Consider the following 25050-nt stretch of genomic DNA (forward strand, 5'->3'; position numbering starts at 1 on the left):
GAAGAAATACTCCCCCTGACAGAGATCCTCTACTTAGGAAAAAGCATGTGAGAATTAGAGGTGCAAGACATGATTTGAAAAGACTGACTTCCCTTATGCATAGGTAACAGAATATGAGTTAACTACTTATGCATTTTTAGCAACATGGAAGCATATGATATGAAATATAGTCTAATCAAATATTGGAGAAGACATGTAAATGATACTGAAAGTAGTCTCAAAAGATACCAATTGAAGATCAATGGCGAGCTTGAGAGACATGAGAGTTCTTGGAGATTTTGCAGTGGAAGATTGTTGTCTTTCTCAGGGGACTTCATTTTCCTTACAATGAGACTATCACATGAAATAGACTTGAAAAGGTGTTAGTCTCAAAGTGTTAGATTATAGAGTAACCTCCCCCTAAAGGTGTGCATACAAGTTTTGAATACTTGTAGGAGACATGCACTCTGATTTGATATCAAGAGGGGCAAATTATCCATAATCCTAACTTTGGCACATATAAGTTAAATGATACACTTGTAGAAATCAAAAATTTTCAATTTATGCATCATTTACTATGGAGTGATATAAAAGCAATGTGCCATTCTTAACTAAACATTTTGAGCCATGTAGGTTTGCTTAAGAGTATGAATTAAGAACAAGCAATCCTACCATATGATTTACCTAGTATGCATGATTTTAGACAAGAGTACATAACAAATGTAATACTAGGCAAGAAAGGTAAACTAGATAAAAGGTAAATAGATACGCATATCTAAAAACGAAGAATACAATAAAACTAGTTACCTTAGTCATGGGTGGGAAATTTGGGTCCAAAATTTTCACTAACCCACTTGGCAATAAACTTGATCCAATATGATGTATCCCATGATATACATCCCAATTTAGCCAAGTCTCCAAATTTCCCGAATACCTTCGGTCCACTCACTTCCCTTTCGGGATCCAAACCTTCTTGGTGCTTTTCATGGTTGAAATTATCTCCTTTGGCACCCAGATGCGTTTGGCCCTCTTTCCTTTGTTGGCTTGCTTGTTGGTCTTGATTGCTATCACCTTTCCGTTCTTTTTCTTCTTGATCAAATATGGTGTAGCATCCTTTTTGTTCACCTTTTTGATGTAGGTGTTGGAGATTTTGCTTGATGGCTTTTGCTTGAGCTTTTGCCTTTGTTTATCCCCGGTCATCACCTTGCATTGGAAAGACTTGTGGCCTTCCTTGTGGCATAGCCTACAAATCACAGTTTCTCCCTCCATAGGCTTGTTCACTCCCGCAGTGGTGTTATCCCGTGGAGGTTGGATTTGTTTGGCTTTGCCTTTCTTGTCATACAAAGCCTTGCCAAGGCGAGCCACTTCTTGCTTTAATTGTTCATTTTCCTTTGCAACCTTATCCGTACATGTCTCTACAACAATATTCTCAACAACGACTTGGTTGCAGGGGTTAGAATCATCAATTAAATCAAAGCAGGAAGTAGAAGCATCTTTCTTAATTATTTCAGGTATTTCAACTAAAGATGCTGCAGGGGTGCTACCAATGTTTTCTAGCTTAGTAGTTAGCTCATTATTGTGTATGCTAAGAATTTCCATTTTCTCTAGCAAATTTTCAATAGCTTCTTGGGAGCTAGCTAACTTAGCCTTAAGTTTTTCATTCTTTTTAATAAGGCTATCATCGGTAGCAGTGGATGGAGCACTAGATTCTAACAGCTCAATTTTAGTTGATAGCTCACTATTTAAGTTTGCAAAAGTTTCAAATTTTTCTAGCAAACCTTTGTAATCATTTTGAGAGCTAACCAACTTATTTTTCAAATTTTTAAGTTGAGCTTTTTGCTTAGTGCAAACATCCTGAAAAAATTCTACGGCTTCTGCAAGCTCATCTAGAGAGGCCTTTCCCTCACCTTCATCATCACTACTACTTTCATCACTAGAGGATGGAATGCTTTTGTTACCTCTTGCCATAAGGCATTTGTGTGATGTCCATGATGATCGTGACGAGGACCGGTGGCTGCGCGTCCTTGGAGATTCATCTTCACTTGAAGAGTCATCCCAAGTTCTAACACTTGTGAGCGCCTTGCCTTTGCTCCTCTCCTTTTTGGGTTTGGCCATATTTGGACAGTTGTCCCTGAAGTGGCCCTTCTCCCCACATGCGAAGCATCCTCTCTTCCTTTGCTTTTTCCTGTCAATGTTAAAGAGAAGATCCTCGACCTGCAGGGGCACACCCATTAGATTAATCTTGCGGATCATCCTCATTACCTTTCCGACGCGTCGGATTGTTTCTTCGTCCTCGGAGGATGATGTGCATGGTTGATTATCTTCATCATCATCACTTTCTTCTTCTTCTTCCTCTTCTTCGCTTGAGGAACTTGGAGTGGGAGCCTTCTTTTTGCCCTTCCTTTCATCACATGCAAAAGCATATGGCTTTGAGGAAGTTGGCTCCTCTCCCCGACTCATTTTTCGCGACATCTCAAAGGCCGCGATTTTCCCAATCACAATGGTCGGGGTCATGTTGCTCAAGTCCTCCATGTTGTGAAGGATGGTGATGATGCTCCCATATCTTTGTTGTGGTAGCAGGGAGATAATCTTCCTCACAATGTCCGCATCTCCTAGCTTATTAATGCCAATAGAGTTGAGCTCATTGATTATTAGATTCAAACGAGAATACATGTCTCTAACAAGCTCATCATCTTTCATAGCAAAAGAATTGTACTCATTTAAGACTAGGCAATGTTTTTGCTCACGGACATTGGATGTGCCGTCATGGAGCTCATGCAATTTTAGCCAAATCTCATTAGCAGTTTTCAAGGTAAATACTTGATTAAAAATATCCATGCTAAGAGATTCATACAAGCAATTTTTGGCTCTAGCATTTAAATGAATTTCTTTTTCCTCACTCGTGGTGGGTTTCTCGGGATTCTTGAGGGGTTTCATCCCGTCACGAGTGACTCTCCAAACACCTAGATCAACTGCCTCTAGGTAACAAGCCATTCTAGCACTATAATATGGGAAGTTAGTGCCGTCGAAGTGAGGTGGCCTATGGGTATCCATCCCTTCCTCTAAAAAGTGTCGGCTCTTTTAGCGGTGAAGCTAAAATGTTTCAAATGAGCCAAACCAGGCTCTGATACCAATTGAAGGAAACGGGTGACGCCTAAGAGGGGGGGTGAATTAGGACTTCTAAAACTTTTACTAAACTTGGCCACAATTAAATCCCTAGAGCAAAATCTATGCAAGAATCAAAACTAGAATGTGCAAACTTGGTTTTGTCTAAGTGTTGCTATCTCTACCGCAAAGGCTAAGTTTCAATCTACACTAAATAAGTATGACAACAAGATTGAAACTTAAATGCTTAATATAAATGCGGAATGTAAAGAGCTAAGTAGAGAAGCAAACTCTCGTGGATGACGCCGGTATTTTTACCGAGGTATCCGGAACCGCGCAAGGTCCCGACTAATCCTCGTTGGTGCCCCTACGCAAAGGGAAGCCCACGCGAGGGCCAAGCACCTCGGTCGAGTAACTCCGTAGAGAGCCGCGGGCCTTCTCCACGCGCAAGTGGTGCTCCGCTTCCGGCTCCTCTCGGACGCTCCCCGCCGTCTCCACTATCGAGCTTCCGGCCGAAACGCCGCGGGCCTCGTTCCCTCCGGTACACGGTGGCGGCCGTGACACAAACACGGTTGTCACGGTCTCGCAAGACTCTCGCCCCACTCGGTACAATTACAACGGCTCGCGCAAGAGCCGAGGGGTTGTGAGGTTTATCTAAACTCACTCAACTAACTAGGATTCACCTAGAGCAAGCGCTAAAGCGGTCTAACTAACCTAAGCACTTCGCAAAGCACCTACGCTAATCACCGAGTGATTCTATTAAGCACTTGGGTGTTTGAGCACTTGGAAATATGCACTATGTGTATTGGAATGTTGCTTGGGCTCTCACACATGAGAATGGCCGGTTGGGGTGTTATTTATAGCCTCCACACCCTCAACTAGCCGTTGGACAGAAAGCAGCAGCTTTCTGTCGTCGGGTGCACCGGACAGTCCGGTGCACCACCGGACACTGAACAGTAGATGTCCGGTGCGCCTATGTCAGCCGACCGTTGGCGTCTGTAGCAGTCGACCGTTGGATCCGACCGTTGGATTCGACCGTTGCCGTCTGCCCGTTGGCACACCGGACAGTCCGGTGCACACCGGACAGTCCGGTGCTACAGCCCGAGAGCGCCTGCCTGCGGCCTCTCTGCGCAGACCGTCCGGTTGTCCCACCGGACAGTCCGGTGCACACCGGACAGGTACTGTGCACTGTCCGGTGCGCCACCAGGCGCTGGCTGACAGCCCTCTTCTCAGGTTTCTTTGCTGATTTCTATGGGCTTCTTTTGTTCTTGAGTCTTGGACTTCTATGCATCTTTTTATGTCTTCATTTGAGGTGTTGCATCCTCATTGCCTTGGTCCAATCCTCTTCGCATCCTGTGAACTACAAACACAAACACTAGAAACCTTATTAGTTCACGGATTGTGTTGTTCATCAAACACCAAAACTCAATTAGCCAAAAGGCCCGGGGTCCATTTTCCTTACACTGTCGATGATCCAACTTGAGCCCCCGAATGCATAAACCTACAAAACAAATTTAGGCCTTGTTCTTAGGTACCCAAACGGTCTTGGGTCCTTTGACATTAGAAACAAGCACCTTGGGTACCCAAACACAAGTCTTTGACCCCTCGTGTTTGCCCCCAACATATTTGGCAACTACTTTGCCTGATTTGTTAGTTAGCACATAGGAAGCATCAAAAGTCTTAAATGAAATGTTAGGTCCATTTGATGCAATAGGAGTTTTCTTCTTAGGCAATTTAGCATGAGTGGATTGCCTAGACTAGATGCCTCACTCTTATACATAAAAGCATGATGAGAGCCAGAGTGAGACTTCCTAGAGTGAATTCTCCTAATTTTGTGCTCGGGATAACCGGCAGGGTATAAAATGTAACCCTCGTTATCCTGAGGCATGGGAGCTTTGCCCTTAACAAAATTAGACAATCTTTTAGGAGGAGCATTAAGCTTGACATTGTCTCCCTATTGGAAGCCAATGCCATCCTTAATGCTAGGGCGTCTCCCATTATAGAGCATACTACGAGCAAATTTAAAATTTTCATTTTCTAACTCATGCTCGGCAATTTTAGCATCTAATTTTGCTATATGATCATTTCGTTGTTTAATCATAGCAATGTGATCATGAATAGCATCAATGTTAACATCTCTACATCTAGTGCAAATAGTAACATGCTCAATGGTAGATGTAGAGGGTTTGCAAGAATTTAGTTCAACAACCTTTGCATGTAAAATGTCATTCTCATTTCTAAGATTGGAAATAGAAACATTGCAAACATCTAAGTCTTTAGCCTTAGCAATTAATTTTTCATTCTCAATTTTAAGGCTAGAGAGCGATGCATTCAAATTGTCAATCTTAGTAATCAAACTAGCATTATCATTTCTAAGACTAACAATTGAATCATCACAAATATTTGATTTCTCAACCTTAGCAATTAATTTGGCATTTTCATTTCTAAGACTAGAAATAGTGTCATGGCAAGTGCTTAGCTCACTAGGTAATTTTTCACATTTTTCTACCTCTAGAGCATAAGCATTTTTAGTCTTAACATGTTTTTTGTTTTCTTTAATAAGGAAGTCCTCTTGGCTATCCAAGAGTTCATCCTTCTCATGAATAGCACTAATCAATTTAGTCAATTTCTCTTTTTGTTGCATGTTAAGATTGGCAAAAAGAGTAAGCAAGTTATCCTCATCATCACTAGAATTTTCCTCATCACTAGAGGTTGCATACTTAGTGGAGGATCTTGATTTTACCTTCTTCTTCTTGTCGTCCTTTGCCATGAGGCACTTGTGGCCGACGTTGGGGAAGAGGAGTCCTTTGTTGACGGCGATGTTGGCGGCGTCCTCGTCGGAGGAGGAGTCGGTGCAGCTCTTGTCGGAGTCCTACTCCCGGCAAACATGGGCATCGCCGCCCTTCTTCTTGTAATATCTGTTCTTCTCCTTCATCTTCCCCCTCTTGTCGTTATCCCTGTCACTATCACTAGACAAAGGACATTTAGCGATAAAATGACCGGGCTTACCACATTTGTAGCAAACCTTCTTGGAGCGGGACTTGTAGTCTTTCCCCCTCCTTTGCTTGAGGATTTGGCGGAAGCTCTTGATGATGAGCGTCATCTCCTCATTGTCGAGCTTGGAGGCGTCGATGGGGATCCTACTTGGTGTAGAATCCTTCTTTTCTTCTTCCGTCGCCTTGAATGCGACGGGTTAAACCTCGGATGTTGAGGTGGCGCCTTGCTCGATGATTTTCTTGGACCCTTTGATCATCAATTCAAAGCTCACAAATTTTCCTATTACTTCCTCGGGAGACATTAGTTTATATCTTGGATCACCACGAATTAATTGAACTTGAGTAGGGTTAAGAAATACGAGTGATCTAAGAATAACCTTGACCATCTCATGGTCATCCCATTTGGTGCTCCCGAGGTTGCGCACTTGGTTCACTAAGGTCTTGAGCCGGTTGTACATTGCTTGTGGCTCCTCCCCTTGATGAAGCATGAAGCGACCGAGCTCCCCCTCGATCGTTTCCCTCTTGATGATCTTGGTCACCTCGTCTCCTTCGTGCGCGGTCTTTAGAACGTCCCAAATCTCTTTGGCACTCTTCAACCCTTGCACCTTATTATACTCCTCTCGACTTAGAGAGGCGAGGAGTATAGTAGTGGCTTGGGAGTTGAAGTGCCGGATTTGGGCTACCTCGTCCGAGTCATAGTCTTCATCCCCTGGTGATGGTACCTGTACTCCAATCTCAACAACATCCCAAATACTAGTGTGGAGTGAGGTTAGATGGTGCCTCATTTTGTCACTCCACATATTATAATCTTCACCATCAAACATGGGTGGTTTGCCTAATGGGACGGAAAGTAAAGGAGTACGTTTGGAAATGCGAGGATAGCATAGGGGAATCTTACTAAACTTCTTGCGCTCATGGCGCTTAGAAGTTACGGACGGCGTGTCGGAGCCGGAGGTGGATGGCGAGGAAGAGTCGGTCTCGTAGTAGACCACTTTCTTCATCTTCTTTTTCTTCTCGCCGCTCCGACGCGACTTGTCGTGTGAAGGAGATCCCTTCACCTTGTTGCCGGACTCCCTGGATGGAGCCTTCCCATGGCTTGTGGCGGGCTTCTCGTCGGTCACCATCTCCTTCTTGGCGTGATCTCCCGACATGACTTCGAGCGGTTAGGCTCTAATGAAGTATCGGGCTTTGATACCAATTGAAAGTCGCCTAGAGGGGGGTGAATAGGCAAATCTGAAATTTATAAACTTAAGCACACACTACAAGCCGGGTTAGCGTTAGAATTAAATGTGAGTCCAAAAGAGAGGGCGAAAACAAAGCATAAGCGAATAAGAGCGGATGACACGGTGATTTGTTTTACCGAGGTTCGGTTCTTGCAAACCTACTCCCCGTTGAGGTGGTCACAAAGACCGGGTCTCTTTCAACCCTTTCCCTCTCTCAAACGGTCACGTAGACCGAGTGAGCCTTTCTCCTCAATCAAATGGGACACTAAGTCCACTACAAGGATCACCACAACTTGGTGTCTCTTGTTTTGATTACATGTGAGTTGAACACAAGAAAGAAGGAAGAAGAAAAGCAATCTAAGCGCAATAGCTCAAATGAACATAAATGTCTCTCTCTAGTCATTAATTTGGTTGGAGTGATTCCGGACTTGGGAGAGGATTTGATCTCTTTGTTTGTGTCTTTTATTGAATGTTATAGCTCTTGTATGAGGTTTGAAGGCTGAAAACTTGGATGCATTGAAGTGTGGTGGTTGGGGGGTATTTATAGCCCCAACCACCAAAAGAACCGTTGGTGGAGGCTGCTGTCGTATGGCGCACCGGACAGTCCGGTGCGCCACCGGACACTGTCTGGTGCGCCAGTCACGTCACCCGACCGTTAGGGTTCGACCGTTGGAGCTTCTGACTTCTGGGCCACCGGACAGTCCGGTGGTGCACCGGACAGTCACTATTCACTGTCCGGTGCGCCTTCTGGCGCTTCTCTGACTTCTGCGCACGCAGGCGCGCACTGTTCACTTTTACACTGTACTGTTGCAGACGACCGTTGACGCTGTATAGCCGTTACTCCGCTGGTGCACCAGACAGTCCGGTGAATTATAGCGGAGCGGCTCCCAGAATTCCTGAAGGTGACAAGTTCAGAGTTTGGTCCCCTGGTGCACCGGACACTGTCCGGTGGCACACCGGACAGTCCGGTGCGCCAGACCAGGGCACACTTCGGTAGTCTTTTGCTCCTTTTATTTGAACTCTTTCTTGGTCTTTTTATTGGTTTGTTGTGAACCTTTGGCACCTGTAGAACTCATAATCTAGAGCAAACTAGTTAGTCCAATCATTTGTGTTGGGCAATTCAACCACCAAAATCAATTAGGAAAAGGTGTAAGCCTATTTCCTTTTCGGTCATAAATACCATGCTATATCGATCACTACTAGGTTGTCCAAATAAGAGACAATTTCAGACCAGCAAATCTCACGTGCGTTACTCAAATGAGAAGTGTCAATCTGAAATGGATGACACATAGGGGGTGTTTGTTTGAGATTATAATCTAACCAGATTATATAATCTAACAACTTTTGAACTAAGGGGGTGTTTGTTTGGGATTATAATCCACCTAGATTATATAATCCAACAATTTTTGAACTAACTCTTAGTTCAAAAGTTGTTAGATTATATAATCTGGATAGATTATAATCTCAAACAAACACCCCCTAAGAGTTAGTTCAAAAATTGTTGGATTATGGCCCTGTTTGTTTGGAATTATAATCTAGGTAGATTATATAATCCAATGTAAATAAGCTAGTGAGGAAACAAACAAACAGCTTATCTGATAAGATTATATAATCTAGCAATTGAGATTATGATAATCTATAAGCTCATCAAAAGGTGCTTATTTCAGCTTATTTTTTATGAAAGACACACTACCCATGACAAGTTGATTAAAATTACTTCCAATTGCCATCCACCTGTCTATAGACGTTCTCACCCACCAGACAAATAAAACAGCCGAGGGTATTGTTGTATTTGTATGCATATGAATAATAAGTCAAGTCCAAATAATCTGAGCTAACAAACAGCAGCACCTAGCTTATTTAATCCAGAGCAAATAATCCAGATTATACAATCTAGAGTATAATTTAGATTATATAATCTATAAGTGAAAACAAACAGGGCCTATATAATCTAGGTGGATTATAATCCCAAACAAACACCCCCATAGTCACAGTCGATATCCCTATTTAACACAATTAAAGGTGGTGCAGGGCGCGGGATGGGAGCGGCAAGGCATGACTGAAAAGGAAGATGGATGAACATCATAGCGAGGAAGAAGTCGATATCCCTATTTAACACAATTTTCGACGGTTATTGGTGGGCTGCCGAAAATAACCGAATTAATTTTGGCGGCCACAAGCCAGTCTGTTCGAAAGTTACTTGCTTATTTCACGGCCCACCAATAGCCACAAAAAATTACTTGATGTCAGCGGCCTACAAAACACTATCGAAAATTATACAATTGACATTGACCGCCCAAAAATCCCAGATTTCGCCTCTCGCACCATCAAGATTCAAATTAAGAGTGGCCAATGTGTTATATATCTTCAAGAACTATAGAAATTAAAGAACTCCCCTACCCTTGAAATATTCCTCTGACATATATTGTCACACCTGTTCTATCTTCATGCATGGCTCACTTCTGGAGTAGGATCTAAAATCACGAAAAAAAAATGCTTGATGAGCCTTCATAAAGTCTGTTTCACACGGTCTGCAAGAATGGAAGTCATCTCATCGTCCTAAAGTTGTAGGCCGAATAAAAATCCGATACACTAGCCAGTTCTCAACCGATATTGCTTATTCCATAGTAGTGGTCAGTATTCTGCATCACGAGAGAATGGGCGAGCGGCGCCGGCGTTGCAGCACGCAAGCGGAGAAAAGCGTATCACACATGTACTAGCGCTTACTGCTTGTTGTTGATGGCCGCCGGTGATAATGGAGACGGACGGAACGGAACGGACGACGTACGATGGATTGAGCTGTTTGCCGGGCGGGCGGCCGAACAGTGCGGTCTCCAATCGCAGCTTATCAGCAGGTCCCCCGGCCGGCGAGGGAGACCGCGCCTTGATTGTTTTCAGCAGCAGTCTCGCGCACAGTGCCGGCCGTGGGGGCTCGCGCCATGTACAGTCACAGTCGTTACAGTTACGGCGGTGGTGTGGTGGTGGCCGGCCTGCTCTCAGCTCAGCCGTGCTGTAGTGCATGCAGATGCAGTGCAGTACGCGCCACGGTCACGCCGGCCGTGCCGCAGGCCACAGCCCACAGCCCACAGCGGCAGCGCATGCAGGGGCACAGCGCCATCGACCGGGCTCTAGTCCGGCCGAACCTGGTTTCGTTTCCAATAGTCCTGGTTTATCCCAAACTGATTGTCCCCGCACAAAAGATACAGCAATAATGGAACGGACACGGTGCAGTGTGTATATATATATATATATATATATATATATATATATATATATATATATATATATATATATATATATATATATATATATATATATATATATATATATATATATAAGGACGAGGTAATGGAAGCCCTGGGCTTCCATTAGTACCAGGAAGCCCCAGCCAGGTATAGCCACGTCCCGTACCAGCGGGCGTCCCATCGGACACGGGTTCTGAATCGGACAGATTTTAGCGTAAAACGTAAACAAAAACAGCGTAAATGATTACGAATTTTAGCGTAAATCGTAGATCTGTTTTGAAACTGCGAATGCGGCCCGAAAATTACGGCGTAAAAATCTCGCGCGTCCCATCGTGATCGGGTTCTGACTCAGAAAGATTTTAGCGTAAAACATGAACCAAAACAGCGTAAACGAGTACGAAATTTAGCGTAAATCGTATATCTGTTTCGAAACCGTAAATGGGTCCCGAAAATTACGGCGTAATAATCGCGTGCGTCCGATCGTGCGCGGGTTTTGGCTCAAATAGATTTTAGCGTAAAACGTGAGCTAAAACAGTGTAAATGAGTACACAATTTAGCGTAAATCGTATACATGTTTCGTAACAGCAAATGAGGCCTGAATTACGGCGTGAAAATCGTGTGCGGCCGATTGAGCGCGGGTTCTGGCTCGAATGGATTTCAGCGTAAAACGTGAACCAAAACATTGTAAATTAGCACAAATTTTACCATAAATCGTATATCTGTTTCGTAATGGCGAATGGAGCCCAAATTTACGGCTCGGACGGATTTAAGCGTAAATCGTGAACCAAAACAACGTAAATGAGTATGAATTTTAGCGTAAATCGTCCATCTGTTTCATAATAACGAATGTAGATCGAATGTATCTCTCAGCGCATGAGATTGTCATAAAATGCATCAAGAAATTTCGTAAATTGGTGTAAGATACAACAAGAAGTGATCTGAGGTAATTGTAGCGTAAAATGCAAGCTAACCATCTACAGGAGAACTGTTTCAGATTTTACAATAAGATATAAAAGATAATTATTCCTGTACTCAGCTATGATAATGTCGTGTTTACATTTTAGCTGTTGGTACATACACACAAAACTCGGTTTCACCATAACACCACTGTTAGCAAAAAACTGAGTTCAAAAGGCTCTTCCAGCTTTCCTAATGTGGAGAAAACCACTGAGGTCCATATCTGCAAACGTAACATGAACTGTTAATATGATCTTTCCTTGTTAATATGTCTTTTCAAGCTTGTTATGACTAACATAACCTAAAGTCTAAACTGAATGCAAACTTGAGTTAGAAGATCATATTACCTATAGCACAAATGTCATGTTATTCTGACTATTTTAGGACCAACAAACCATTTGGAAGCCAAACAAATCCTTGTTCAATTTGCCTCAAAGCAACATATAAGAAATTACATAGTCAGCTTCTGAATACGTGCACTGCTCTTAAATGAAGAAAACTGGAGCCAGGCAAAAAAATAAGTGAAACTATACCCACAAATAACCCAGTGAAATCATAAAGCTAAGGGTGCACATGGATCGGACACAATCGTATATCACTAATATTACATTTGTTTCCAGATTTCTATTCGGATTTGAATATGGATAGTATCAACTAGCTATGCGGGATAGGATACAAATGGATATCGACATCATATACAGATTTATTTGTTCTGATATGGATGCGGTATCGGATGTTAAACATCCAGACTCAAATACGAACGGATCTGAACTCCTCTAAACAAATTCTATGGTTAGAAAATATATTCCAGCAGAAACCCACAACCTCGGAACCCCAAACAGCCCTTGCGGATGGAAATCCACAAACCAGATCCGAAGCTCCCGAACCCCGCCAGCTGCCTTAAGCGCAGAAAACCCCCAAATCGTAACCCCATCAATCGTAGATTCCACAAAATCCACACCCGTCACTAGAGAGACAAGAAAGAGGAATCATAGAGAATTGCCAATGGACCTCGGTGCAGGCGGCGGTCGGCATCTGGCCAATGGAGCTCGGTGCAGGCGGTGACGCAGGGATGCCCGGAGCTGGATTCTTGGTCGGTGATGGCGCGGGAACAGGAGAGGGTGTCGGAGATGGCATCGCGGAGGAGATATTGGGGCTGGCGCTGGGGTCGGACGAGGAGGCAGAGTAACCGGGGGGCACTGCCGCGTCGAGCCAACGCCGGAGAGCCCCCGTGGTGGCGAGCAGCAGAGCAGGAGATCCGGACGCCGGTGGCCGGTGCCTAGGCAGCTGGCCGAGTCTGCGAATCACCGAGTCTGGAGAGGGCGAGGGGCGAACAGATCTGGGCTAGGAGGCACCTCTGGAACGATGACAGGGAGGCGATCGCCATGGATCTCGTCTATGGGATGCTTGTCCGCCGTGCTCGCTCGTGTCGCGCAACAGCCTCCACTGAAACCCTAGTCTCAGCCATCGCGCGGAAGGCCAGGTAGAGCGGTTGGTTTTATACAATGGTACATGAGCGTAAATTTGTGTATAACTAAGCGTAAACATTATAGTGGGTGGACCGGATGGTCGCCTGGTCAACCGAGCGGGTGGTTGGGGCTTCCTGTAGTTAAAAAGAGCCCAGGGCTCTAAATACTATATCTATCTATCTATATATATATATATATATATATATATATATATATATATATATATATATATATATATATATATATATATATATATATATATATATATATATATATATATATATATTGTGAGTTTAGGGATCTTCCGAACAAAAGAAATATGAAGTATTTTTTAGAGAATTCATTGATCTCTACGTGTGAAATTTTCCTAAAACAATCTCATGATTTTCTTAAAACAGTCTCAAATTTTTATCAGAGTCTCTACATATGATATCATGTCACGTCGGCAAGTTTAATTATTTTCTGACTTTGTTTGTGTTTTATACAATTTTAAAATAACTGGATCGCAAGTATGCGGTCATGTTTCCTGAGCATGATGCTCGAAAATTCCAGTCCATTCCTGAAATAGGTCGTAACTTGTGCTAAATAACATGAACATCATTTTTGCATTCACTGTTTTTTATTTTTCGAGTGGCTTGCAGTTTAAATCTGAATTATCTGAAAAAATTCAATTAAATGAACTAAATCTAATAGTTATATAAAACATGTTGATAATTATGCCAAAATTGAACATGTAGGTATATATACCGTAGAAACACAGTAGAAAAGGTTTGGGGGAAAAGAAAATAAAAATATGCTTTGCCATGTGTCACATGAAGACACTCGGCGAAGACTAGCTTTGTAGAGTGTTAAAAAGGCACTCGACAAAGAAGTAGTTTGTCGAGTGCCCAATCTTTGTCGAGTGCTTGTTAGTGCGCACTCGGCAAAGTATTTTTTTAAAAAAAAATTAAATAGTCTTTGCCGAGTGTCAGATCTAGGACACTCGGCAAAGTATAATTTTAAATTAAAAAATCTTTGCCGAGTGCTAGATCGTGGGCACTCGACAACGCTATCGCGACCATATTACTAATCGTGCCATCGTCTCTTTTCACTTTGCCTTCATCGTTACTCGCCGTCGCCGGTAACCACCATCCGCCCTGCCGCCGGTACAGGCCCCCGTCACCGCCATCTCCGGCCAGGCGTGCTCGGCCCCCGCCCCTCGCTGCCGATCGTCCTCGGCTCCACCCCCCTTCCACGACCATCGCCCCCTCCCTAGCTGTCACCCACCGGCCCCTTCCTCGTCGTCGTCCACCATCCCCGTCCGCGGCCGCCATTGACTCTCCCCCATATTCAAGGTTTGTATTTGTAATTCAGGGTATTAAATATTCATTACAAGTTCCACTGAAATAAATACAAAAATATTCACTTGCTCACAAATTACTATAGAAAAATGTAGTGGTAAGAATGTTTCATGCAAAGCTGTAACACCTCAAAGTCCTATTTTTAGAATATAGTAAAACTCTCTATAGGCTATGAATCAGAGTTCCATTTAATCATGTTTCTCTTAACTTTGAAGTTACACCTCCTAATATGTGTATATATATATATATATATATATTCTAATAAAATATCAAATGAAAAGGATCCCTATGTGAACTAAGTTATTCCTCTGTTAAAACCATATAATTATAAATTCTCCCTAAGAATTTAAGTTAAACCATCTTAAATAAAGCATTATATACCCTATATTTATCCTTTATGAAAATGCTTATTTTGGGTGTTTTTGCATTTCATACTTAAACACAAGTGTTTAATTAAAGTATTAATACAAATATAATAGAATCTTTGCATCTCATGACTCGGGTTTTGATTGGGTATTTATTTTGAAGTTGAAACATACATTCAGAATTGAGTGTAATTTGAATTTAGAAATTCAAAATATAAAGATAGAAAAAAATAAAAGAAGGGTCTCTCTAGCTCTCGGCCCACTCGTCTATTCTCCCCCCTGCGCGGCCATGTGAGCTGAATGCCTCCTCCGCCGACCCAAACTTCTTTTCTCCCCGCGCCAGCCCAGCTCTATCCTACGCGCGCGCGCCGCATCTATTTCCCGTGCCACTGGCGGGTGGGTCCATGCTGGCAGGCTTCGTCCCAATCTTGCACCGCAACAAACACCACCACGGTCGGCGCGAGGAATCCTGCAGCGACCCGATCGGCACGGGCCCACTACCCAGCCCCTGTGCGCACACGCTCTGGTCACCAAGTCACTGACCGTGGGTCCCGGCATCCAGAAATCCTTCTTCCACGTGGATCTCACGATGGACTTGGACTCGACTGCTCACCGTAACAGACACGTCGGAATATGCGGCGAGTTCCCGGCCTGCGGCTTCCTGCGGGGGCGCGTGCCCGCACAGATATAAGCCCTCCCTCCCCTCGTTCATCCAGTCGAGCGATGAAGGGTCGTGGACGTAGGGAGCCGAGGTTTCTTTAGGTCTCTGTACAGCCGCAAGTATGAGTAGCCACCACCGGAGTACATAGCAGCAGAGGAGGTCGAGTTCCAGTCCCGACCGTGGGTGGTGCTCTCCTCCATCCCCGCCTTCCTTGACGCCACCGTTGAGCAGGCATCGATGCTCGTGCCCTGGGCGCCTCCTTCCTGACCACCTCGCCGGAGAAAGAGAATCGGACGCGGGATTTCTCGCCACGGTGGCACGCTTCGCCATGGTCGTGGTGCTCTACGCTGCAAAGCCGGGTAAGGAGCTTCCCTCGAGTTCGCTTATTCGCCCTCTACGCAAATCGACCGATTGATGGCAGGTTGGGGCGCTGGCGCGCAGGATCGTGGTCGCCGGCCATGGCCTCCGCCGTGGGGATTGGCGGTGAGGCCGTCGGTCGGTCGGGGGTAGGGGCAAGACCGTTCGGCCGTTAGATCTTAATGGGAGGCCGAGATCATATCATGTGTAACCCTTCGCTCGTAATTGAATCCTAACTGTTGATCTCTCTGTGAATGACTAGGATTAGATCTATTAATGCCCCTTTGACACTTTAAATCCAGGCCGTAGATCTTAGATCCATGGGCTAGCAGCGCTTGCGGATTCAGATCTAATCTGATCTATTGATTCAGAATCTAACGGCCCAGATTGGGTGATACCACTTCGCTAGGGCAGTTTAGCATAAGAGCCCCTCGGTTAGTTCAGAATGAACCCGCGGCCCACAGGGACTGTTCCCAGAGTCTTAGAAACCTTTGCGTCGTTGCCCCTGTCTTTTACAGAATTTGATGCCTAGTCCACAGATTTATAAAATACAGTAAAAGTGATTAGAAAATGATTTTTAATGTGAAAATAAATGCTAGAATGTGTTTAATTCATAGAAAATTCATATGATGTCCAAATTAGTCCATTCCAATTGCTATAATTTTGTAATATTATTGTTTATCATTTAGTACCACTATTTTGACATGAAAGCAACATTAAAATTAATATCATAATTCACCTTTTTATCCAACACTTAAAACTTTATAAATTCATATCTTCTTCGTTTTAATTCCGATTTGACCCGTTCCAGTTGCGTTAGTCTCGTATAAATATTTACTATGCAATAACAACATTTATTATACCATGTCTCAATATTTTATAATTATATCTGTATTTAACTGATGTTGGTTAGTTTGGTTAAAGTGCTTATAAACTATTGGAATATGATTTATGGTTAATTTATAACTTAGATTAAAGTTGAGATAACTATTTATAGAATAACCTCTTGTATGATTTATATTAACCAATCTATGAATTAGTTTAACATTTTAATTGCATAAATCCTCTATAAAATCATAACTCCTTAATCGTAACTCCGATTTTAGTGGTTCTCGTCCCACGATCTCATAGCCACGCGTAGATCATGATTATGCAGTATGTTCTTATGTTTGGTGTGATGTTAATTTTGTTTATACCATGTTTATTTGTATTACTACGACTAGCAGTGTGGTCACAAAGATCTGAAGAATTACCCTAGTAATTGGAATCTCAAGTGCCAGGCAATTTGTGCCCTTGATCCACTTTTGTTACCCAATAATATTTTTTATTATCACTATGCAATGCATATGATTAATTTTTATGGGACCCAATAGGTCACCCTAGTCTGTTTATCCATTTTACCTTGTTTACCCCTGAATCATTTGGGTAGTTTTTGCTATTGCTTTATATGGTTTTGGGTTAATATTTCATTATGTCCATGTTCCAATTATTCTGTTATTTTATTTATGTTCATGTCAAGATCATTATTATCTTTAATTAGAATATGGAGCTTAACTTGATAAACACGTGCCACCACAAGGGTGGAATGGGACGCCCTTGGCTAAATAATTAGGAAAGCTAGTGAAAGACTACCTTACCCCGAAAGGGGCAAGGGCAGTAGGGGAGTTGCATGCAAGGAGGTTCTCGGGTTGATTTTGGCATTTTTATGCGATGACGGTCAGACAGGGGATTCTTGCAAGTGCTCTTCCCATAAACTGTAGTGGGTTTTTGAAAGCTAGTGGAACTTTGTAAAGGCCTCGTAGTGGATCCTTAGCCATTCACCTTGGTTGTGTCTAAGGGCCTGGCAAACCCTGGCGACATAGGACACACGACTTGTGGGTACAGTGTACAACCTCTGCAGAGTGTAAAACTGGTATACTAGCCGAGCTCACGGTCATGAGCAGCTCAGGACTCTCGCATGATTAATTTATGGAACTTAAATTCTATTTGTCATTTGCATTGCATGTGATTATGTATTAATTTTGTTCTATTACTTTTATTAAGGTTTGGTATTTACTTACATTTAGTAACTTCTAATAAAATTTGACCAACTTATTAAAAACACTGCTCAGCATTAACCTCTATTGTTGATCAGCCTTACACATCACATGAACTCCCACCTTTGGTGAGTTCATGCACATTATTACCCACAACTTGTTGAGCGATGAACATGTGTGAGCTCACCCTTGCTGTCTCACACCCCCCACAGGAGAAGAACAGGTGGTTCAAGAGGAGCCACACAACGAGGAGTTCGATTCGATCTAGGTGGCGTCTCCCAGTTGACTTTCTGACGCCAAGGATGGATTTTAGATCCATTTACATTTATAATTTATTTTGTAAGACTTCCGCTATGTAATAAGTACTCTGATTATATTGTGACATTTATCTCTATACACTCTATTATTATATATGTTGTTATCTTTGGCGCATGTATGAGATGTACTCGGCTTTGTCCCTTAAATCTGGGTGTGACAAAAGCCTAGGCCTCAAGTTTACTTTATGGGCATACATTTCTAAGTTATTTGGCTTGCAACGATTACCATTACTGTGAATAAAATATTATAGTGATACTTACTTGAGCGGTAGTTTTAAGGCATTCTAGTGAATCTGATATGTTTAGTAAAATAGTTTCTATATAATGCCATCACTACCGGAATCAATCGCTTTGCCGAGTGCCTGAAGCACTCGGCGAAGCCTTAAAAACACTCGGCAAAGGCTTTGCCGAGTGTGACACTCGGCAAAGAAGGCTCGGCAAACAGTGCATCGGCAAAGCCTTCTTTGCCGAGTGCTTTTTCTCGGGCACTTGGCAAACCTCTTTGTCGAGTGCCAGAGAGCACTCGGCAAAGAAAAGCGGCCGTTACGGCGCCGGGTGACGGAGACGACGGCTTTGCCGAGTGTCCCTGGTGACCTCGGCAAAGAAGTTATCTTTGTCGAGTGTCTTCCAGGCAGCACTCGGCAAAGAATCTATCTTTGCCGAGTGCCACTTGGGACACTCGGCAAAGAGCCCGCCAGAGAGGGTCCCCATGTCAGGCTCTTTGCCGAGTGTTCTGTGCGGCACTCGGCAAAGCCGACCTCTTTGCCGAGTGCCAGCGACATAACACTCGGCAAAGAACCTAAGCCGATGCCCAGGTCTGTGTTCTTTACCGAGTGTTATGACCCTGACACTCGGCAAAGCGCCTCTTTGCCGAGTGTTACACTCGGCAAAGCGACCAGTATATACCTTTTTTATTTGTTTTTTGTATTCCATCCACACAAACAGAAGATATCACATATATACATCACAGATATCATCACAGACATAAATAGCCAACACAAACATAAAACCGTCACCACAAACATAAATATCCATCACAAACATAAGTGTTCAACACAAGTATCAAACACAAACATAAGTCTCAAACGTCGCAAGGTCTCACATAAGTATCAAACACAGACATAAGTATTATACATAAGTTCTGAAGTCTAAAACAATGAAAACACAACACTCATGGAGGTGGGCGGTTTGACCGGGGCTGCGTTGGGCTGAACCCTTCCGGAGGGTTGTTGGATGCCGCTCCAGATTGGCCCTGCACAGAGAAGAGATTGCATGTGTTATACCATATGCATTACAAACATCTAACTACAATTTTGATACTCACAGGAGTGTGAAAGAGAGCAGGGTCAACTGGAGGGAACAATGGAGGTGGTGGAGCGATGCCCTGTGCGGCGCCAAGGCTCTGCATGTAGTGGAACATCTCCGCCATCCTCTGATGATCTGCCCGGCGCTCCGCCTCCCGCTCCGCCATCATCCTCGCCTCCATCTCGTGACGTTCCCTCCTCTCTTCTTCTAGTTGGGTCTGTAATATTACAAGCCAACGTTATAGTAACTCAAAGAGTAGGTATATAACTCAAGGAAGGACGAGTTACAGAAGCACTAACCTCGAGTTGTTGTATGCGATGCTGTGAACTGTCGTGCCGAGGTCGTATGGCTGGACTCGAGCCCATGCTCCTTGCTCTCACCTGAGACAGAGTGGGAGTGGAGGACGAGTCAATTGCCCCGTCGGCAATCCAGTACCGCCCATGTCTCTTGCCTCCTCCGACCCTCATGAGCACATCGGGGTCGATCGGCTCGGTGCTCGGATCATAGTCTGGGCCATGGACCTCCTGCGCCATGGCGATGTAGTCATGGAGGCGGCTGTAGACGGTGGGGTTGGTGTAGGCCTCGGGCCCGTCATCCGGGTTGTAGGTGACGTCGGACGTCGCCTTACCCTTATGGGCCGTAGCATAGGCCGAGAAGGTGGAGCAAGGTCTGCCACCATGTGACGCCGACTGCAACGAAAACCAACGAGATAGTTAGAAATAATATCTAACTTAGTGCTATATATCTAAATAAAAAAGGTGGCGTACCCATGCTTCGGCATATTGGCCCAGGCTCCGGCTGCCTTGGTGGTAGGAGGGGCCTTGCATCATCAAACGTCGTTCCCGGCTAGCTGTGTGTGCCTCGTCCCACTCAGCCGAACACCACCTATCCACCATCTGCTCCCAGCACAGAGGATGTGCGGCGCACCAATGTGGAATCATCTACAAAGTAAACACGTAAAGTGCATATCAGAAGATAAAATAAAATTCATGCATGGAGTACTGGTACCAAACATGCATGACTTTACCTGCAGGTACTGCTCCCTGGTCAACGACATGGTTCGGGCTTGAGGTTTGGTCACCTTCTCCCCAAGGACGGAGCCGTGGTAGGTGATGATGGCCTGGATGCGGGCCTCATAGTGCATGTCCACGATGAGCTTCTTACAGCTCGTGGTGGCCACCACATCCGCCCTAGCCTCGTATCCAGCATCGCATCTGAAGAAATCCTGCATACAAAAACGATGTATCCATACATTATTTCAAGAATTTGCAACGAATGCGACATATTTTACAATATACTAAGACTTACCCACAGCTCTTGCTTCACCCGCTCCGCCTTGTTATTGAATTCCCTGCCGTCCCGGTCTACTGCAACGGGGGCGACGGCGTAGTGGTCGAAGGTGAAGGCTGGGCCCGTCACTCCGGCGTACTCCACAAGTCCAGAGAAGTGTTCCCTGCACAGCAGGTCGAGGATGTTATTGGGGGGGCGACGATGACCCCCAGCATAATCCAAAACCGTCCAAGACCTGTCCAAGTGATAAATAAAAAGTATTAGTTTATATTATGATTTTGAACACATAATATGAACAAGAATGAAGAACATAAAGTTACATACCTCTCCCCTTCCGGCCGAATCAGCGACCGTCTGTCCCGAAGTATGGGACGCGGCGGGAGACTCGCGGGGCCTCGCAGGTAGATGCTCCTCGAACTAGAGCCGCCTGAACCTGAGGCGTCCTGCTGCTGGTCGTCGTCGTCTTGAGGCGCCGCCTGCTGCTGCGCTGCCTGCTCTGCCTCGTCCTGCTGCGCTGCCTGCTCTTCATCGTCTGCCGTCCTACTCCTCCTCCCCCTCCTCCTCCTTAGGAAACCGCCCACCATATTTGTCCAACAACCTGCAATTAAGAGTAAACAAATAAGCACATATAAAAAGATGTATTTAAAAACAGGTGCGAAATAAAAAGTCATATAGCATTACATCGATTAAAAATAATCTTCATATGTGTCGGGGTTAGCCGGATCATAACTCTCATCATCACTATCAAGCATTTCAATCTCAACACCATCGAAAGACGCAACCTCGTCATTAATGTCATTGCCTTCAAGGATTACTAAGTCATTATCATTTTGCACCTCATCATCCTCCTCATCAACAACCATTTCAATATCTACGTCCATTCTGATAGCTTCAGTTAAGTCTTGTCGGGGACCATAATTAGGGGTACCCTCAAGACTCCTAATTCTCAGCTGGTAACCCCCATCAGCATAAAGCTGCAAAGGCCTGATGGGTGTGATTAAGCCAGGGATCAGTCCATTCGAGCGACTTGATCACGCCTCGCCCGAGCCTAGCCTCGGACAAGGGCAGCCGACCCGGAGGATTTCCGTCTCGCCCGAGGCCCCCCTCCAACGGCGGACACATCTTCGGCTCGCCCGAGGCCCTGCCTTCGCTAAGAAGCAACCCTGACTAAATCACCGCACCGACCGACCAAATCGCAGGAGCATTTAACGCAAAGGTGGCCTGACACCTTTTTCCTGACACGCGCCCTCCGGCAGAGCCGAAGTGACTGCCGTCACTTCGCCGCTCCACTAACTGGTCTGACAGAAGGACAGCGCCGCCTGCGCCACTCCGACTGCAGCGCCACTTGACAGAGTGATGCTAACAGGAAGCCAGTCCCTGCCAAAGGCACCATAGGAAGCTCCGCCCGACCCAGGGCTCGGACTCGGACTCAGCCCCGGAAGACGGCGAACTCCGCTCCGCCCGACCTAGGGCTCGGACTCGGGCTCAGCCCCGGAAGACGGCGAACTCCGCTCCGCCCGACCCAGGGCTCGAACTCGGGCTAAGACCCGGAAGACGGCGAACTCCGCTCCGCCCGACCCAGGGCTCGGACTCGGGCTAAGACCCGGAAGACGGCGAACTCCGCTCCGCCCGACCCAGGGCTCGGACTCGGGCTAAGACCCGGAAGACGGCGAACTCCGCTCCGCCCGACCCAGGGCTCGGACTCGGGCTAAGACCCGTAAGACGGCGAACTCCGCTCCGCCCGACCCAGGGCTCGGACTCGGGCTAAGACCCGGAAGACGGCGAACTCCGCTCCGCCCGACCAAGGGCTCGGACTCGGGCTAAGACCCGGAAGACGACGAACTCCGCTTCGCCCGACCCCAGGGCTCGGACTCGGGCTAAGACCCGGAAGACGGCGAACTCCGCTCCGCCCGACCCAGGGCTCGGACTCGAGCTAAGACCCAGAAGACGGTGAACTCCGCTCCGCCTGACCAAGGGCTCGGACTCGGGCTAAGACCCAGAAGACGACGAACTCCGCTTCGCCCGACCCCAGGGCTCGGACACCGCCCTGGCCTCTGCCGACGACCTCCGCCTCGCCCGACCCAGGGGCTCGGACTCGTCCTCGGCTATGGAAGACAGACTCGACCTCGGCTTTGGAGGAGCCTCCACGTCGCCCAACCTAGGGCACAGGCCAGCCACATCAACAGGAAGCGCCATCATCACCCTACCCCGAGCTGACTCGGGCCGCAGAGAACAAGACCGGTGTCCCATCTGGCTGTCTCCACCAGATAGGCAATGATGGCGCCCCGCATGCCCTGTGACGATGGCGGCTCTCAGCTCTCTTACGGAAGCAGGAGGACGTCAGCAAGGACACAACCGCTCCGACAGCTGTCCCTCCGCCAGGCTCCGCTGCTCCACCGACGGCCACGACATCACACTAGTTGGGTTCCAAGATCTCTCCGGCTGCCACATTGGCATGTACTCAGGGCACTAGCTCTCCCTCGCTAGACACGTAGCACTCTGCTACACCCCCATTGTACACCTGGATCCTCTCCTTGCGTCTATAAAAGGAAGGACCAGGGCCCTCTTAGAGAGGGTTGGCCGCGCGGGACGAGGACGGGACAGGCGCTCTCTTGGGGCCGCTCGCTTCCCTCACCCGCGTGGACGCTTGTAACCCCCTACTGCAAGCGCACCCGACCTGGGCGCGGGACGAACACGAAGGCCGCGGGATTCCCACCTCTCTCGCGCCGGTCTCCGGCCGCCTCGCTCCTTTCCCCCCTTCGCGCTCGCCCACGCGCTCGACCCATCTGGGCTGGGGCACGCGGCACTCACTCGTCGGCCTGAGGGACCCCCCGGTCTCAAAACGCCGACAGTTGGCGCGCCAGGTAGGGGCCTGCTGCGTGTTGACGAAAAGCTTCCCGTCAAGCTCCAGATGGGCAGTCTCCAACGACCTCTCCAACCCGGGACGGTGCTCCGTTTTTGTCACACCCGGTTTCAGAAGGTAAACCGGATGCGAACCATGTACGTGCCAGGATCAGAAATTCACGTACACAGCGATTACATAAATGACTCATCATAGCACAATGCTTCGAATTACAATAAAGAGTAAGTAATAATATTACAGACTAGAGCCATTTACATAATATAAATCAAAGTACACAGAATCGAAACGTAGCCAACGTAAACAACCCACCACAGGCAGCTGACTGGGGGAGGTCGCTAGCCTAATCCTCGAACTCATCAACGTCCTGGAACTCCTGGAGATCCGCCTCGACGCCTTGTTCTTTACCTGAGCATAGATTGCACCAAAGGCAACCTGGTGTTTTGTGAAAGCAAGGGTGAGTACACATCAACGTACTCAGCAAATGTCCCGTTTGGCTGTAGTGGACTAGCTTTATTTGGGGTTAAGGTCAAGCAGTTGATTTTAGTTGGTCAAGTTATTATTACTAATTGAGAGCCAGGTTTTAACATTAACCCAAGTTATTAACCCAAAGTACCCTTTCCAAACGGAAAGAATACCACTTACCATTACCATAGTCAAACCATCATCCTTGTCACCACCTGTGAACCAACCATCTCTGATCAAGTATCTCTAATCAAAGAGGATCTCAAGGCCGCTCATAACCGTGAGCACGGCTGATATATCAGTTTCTAACCCTCTGCAGAGGTCGCACACTTTACCCATGAGCCGTGATTCCCGTTTTGCCCGGGGATCATGACTCCCCATTGATCACTTCCTAGGTGGTCCGGCAGGGTATCACTACGTAGCTTTTACAAAGATTCCCTAGAGGTCATAGCCGCCCGTTAGGTTTCTCCAGTTTGATAAACACAACACTCCTCCCCGCAGGAGGGTGACTAACAAAAGCAAAACGAAAGAACCTCGGCACCCAGCCTCGGCAGAGCAAGCACTGTGCCTGGACCCCATTGACGGCACGACGGCGAAGCAACTACACCTCTAGTTCCTCTAATTAATTGGCTAAGGGCGTCCCATTCCACCCTCATGGTTGCACTGTTATCCCGGGTGGTCTCTCAACGAACAGGTCCTTACGGAGAGGTACTCGGGAAACAGCCCGAGTCCCCTAAATGCCACCAGTATATCATCATATCCAAAATAAAATCATAGTATCATCATTGTATCTCATCATGTTCATTGATTAAAGTAAAGCGCTAGCATGTAGCTAACCATAGTAACCCAAAAGGTAAATCAAGGACAAGGTAAATAGAAAGCTAGTAAATCCTTAGGTTGTTCATAGTATGCGGGACAGTGTATTATAAAGTAAATGAGACATAATGGGTCAGAGGACACTTGCCTTCACCAAACAGATGCTCAGGGTCTTCAAACTTGTAGAACTCGAAGAGCCTGATCACTTGGTCGCCAACGCTTGATCTTCGATTCCTCGAAGCACGAAAACAAATCGCAATCTAA

The 25050-nt window shown here is 45.9% G+C and overlaps 1 long non-coding RNA gene across 1 annotated transcript; it reads left to right on the forward strand.

Moving 5' to 3' along the window:
• Window positions 1-15340: 15340 nt before the first annotated feature.
• Window positions 15341-18236, forward strand: LOC118476997 (uncharacterized). The gene is made up of 2 exons (XR_004857895.1): window positions 15341-15699; window positions 17946-18236. It is a non-coding gene; the product is annotated as an uncharacterized lncRNA (long non-coding RNA).
• The last annotated feature ends 6814 nt before the right edge of the window (window positions 18237-25050 follow it).

Source organism: Zea mays, chromosome 4 (genome assembly GCF_902167145.1).
Source record: "Zea mays cultivar B73 chromosome 4, Zm-B73-REFERENCE-NAM-5.0, whole genome shotgun sequence".
NCBI lineage: Eukaryota > Viridiplantae > Streptophyta > Magnoliopsida > Poales > Poaceae > Zea > Zea mays.